At 38.3% G+C, this 2,769-nt stretch overlaps 1 pseudogene; it reads left to right on the top strand.

Moving 5' to 3' along the window:
- The window catches only part of LOC116081587, a 22,305-nt pseudogene extending 19,962 nt beyond the window's left edge, over positions 1-2,343 (top strand).
- Positions 2,344-2,769: the final 426 nt, after the last annotated feature.

Here is a 2,769-nt window from a genome sequence, read left to right on the forward strand (position 1 = left end):
AGACTAGCTGTCAACTTGTAGTTTCGGTTTGAGAATCTCCGAGAGCACAGCAGGGCTTCCCACAAATCATGTTGTGTGAGCTAGACTATTATGCTCATTTTTTTATATAAGAAGTTTGAACACTAAAATCTTTCAAAGTAAGTCCCTTAAATACACTGTTAAACATGCCATAGTTCCATGATCTGGAAGTGGTACAGTCAGTCTGTGTAGTGGTATGACAAAGAGGAGAAAGGCGAAATTATGAAGCACTGGAGTGGGTACATCTACTGACACTTGTAATGTTTCTTATTAGACACTTACCTATCCTAAAAGTAAACTCATTTAGGGTAATCTAAATCTAGTGCAACAGACTCTATTGCTAATTGGTTGAAAAGTTATTCAAATTAGCTCACCACTCAGTCTGTATCAGTCTAAATTTGAACAAGCCAAGAGCTAATAGACTGCCTATGTTAAAAGGTAGCTTTTTTCCTAATGTGATATAATCATTGGAGTATTTGAAGGATAAAAATCAATTGATTTATTTTTCCTAATCAAGGCAAATCTAAGAGACTGTCATATGGCTAACAGGTTTTTAACAGGTGAATATTTGTGAACAATAATTGGAAAAGTCATAGAAGATTAGAGAATCTTGGAGATATGACAAAAGTTTAGTAAGGAAGCTGATAGTTGTCATAACTGTAACTTGTACATCAAGAATATATCCTAAATGATAGTGAGAGCTTTAGTGCAAGATAAGAGTATACAGGTATTTATTTAAGGGACAGTGTTTGATGTGAGGAATGCTGAGAAAATACTGCTAATAGCATGCCATTTCATTATATCAGTTTTACAAAAGTTGTTTTCTGTAACATTAACTAAGGGTAGAGATCACAAAAATATAATTTGTGTACTGTCAGGACAACTGCGGTTGTAACTAGAAGGGCCCAGGTATGGCAAAAACCAGACTCCTGGACTCAATGAACAAAACCTTTTGGGGGTTTTCTAGAGACTAAGCTCATGTCCTGCGTGTTTGCCAGGAGTGTTAAAGAAATCATGCCACGTTTTGTTTATTTTTCACTTGGAAAAAGTGATGCTCAGCTTCCCTTTGCCCTTCATACTGTACTCTGATTCTTCCTCATAGGATTATTGTTTGTCCCTTAAAATGAATAAGTGTTTACCAGGAAGCATTTTAAAACTACATAAAATACTTCATTCCCCACCAGACTTTTAGTTCATTCATGTGTTATATCTGTAAGGATGAATTGTTTAGCTGGTGATCCTTTATTTTAATGCTTCAATTTTCTCTACTTTGGAAAGTGATTCCCTTTTCAAATGCATTCTGTGTCTTTAGGATATGCCCCCTTCATACTTTTTACTACATTTTTTTTTTTGAACGCACTGTCCTGCTTTCTGGAGGGAGTTTCAAAATCATTTTATACCCTTTTATATCATTACTTTAGCTCAGCCATTTCTCCACCGGGCTCTAATTTTATAACTATGTGTGGAGAATCTTACTTGGAATTCATCATTTTGTGGCACTGCTCAATTTTATTGAGATGCCATTTATCCCAGAATTTTTTCTGTATATAAAACTAAAAATTATGTGTACAGATACACATATAATCAAGTGTTCATTGAGGAAATTCGGAAACACCTGTGGCAGCTGCAGCAAGAGAAGCAATTTAAACTGAAGTTTCAGGTCCAGAGCTCAGAGCAGCCCAACTCTGGGTCTCTGAACTTCAAGCTGAGCTCCCCCGAGTGCCAGCAGGAGGTCGAATTTGATGTGTAGCCAGCCTATGATGCTCTGGATGAAGTGAGAAACTGCCAGCCCTTTGAGCCCACTAACTACAACAAAATCTACGCCTGACTCATCCATGAGTGCACCATGCTGAAGAAGGAGGATAAATTCTCCATCTGCTTCACGGACCTCCATCAAAACTTCCTGAGGTTTTGTGCACCCAAGCTCTGTAATGTCATCTGTCTGGTCAAGTACTGGTATCCACTGTGTAAGGAGAAGCTGAGGGTGCCGCTACCCCCACAGTATGCCCTGGAGCTGCTCATAGTCTACACCTGGGAATGCAGGGTCGAAGACACCTCTGGACTACTTACAGCACAGTGCTTCCGAACTGTCTTAGAACTGATCACTAAGTATCCATGTCGCGAATCTACTGGACATGGTATTATGACTTTAAACACGAGATTTCTAATTACCTGAAAAGGCAGATCCAAAAATCCAGGCCTCTGATCCTGGATCCAGCAGACTCAACAAGGAATGTGACTGGTTCAAACTTACAAGCCTGGGACCTGCTGTCAAGAGAGGCTCTGACCTGGATACATTCGAATTTTATGTTTTCTGGATTATAGATGTCCTAAGATGTTTTCTTTTTTATTTTAAAGATTTATTTATTTATTTATTTATTTATTTATTTATTTATTTATTTATTATATGTAAGTACATTGTAGCTGTCTTCAGACACCCCAGAAGGCATCAGATCTCTTTACGGATGGTTGTGAGTCATCATGTGGTTGCTGGGATTTGAACTCAGGATCTTAGGAAGAGCAGTCAGTGCTCTTAACTGCTGAGCCATCTCTCTAGCCCCCTAAGATGTTTTCTAGTTCTTTCCCTGTCTGCTAAATTCTGAATAATTTTCTTTACTTTAAGTTATATGTCTGATATTTTCTTGAACTAGATCTCTCTGTCTTCTCTTTTCTTCTCTCTCTCTCTCTCTCTCTCTTTCTCTCTCTCTCTCTCTCTCTCTCTCTCACACACACACACACAGAGGCAGATAG

Source organism: Mastomys coucha, unplaced genomic scaffold (genome assembly GCF_008632895.1).
Source record: "Mastomys coucha isolate ucsf_1 unplaced genomic scaffold, UCSF_Mcou_1 pScaffold7, whole genome shotgun sequence".
Taxonomy (NCBI): Eukaryota; Metazoa; Chordata; class Mammalia; order Rodentia; family Muridae; genus Mastomys; species Mastomys coucha.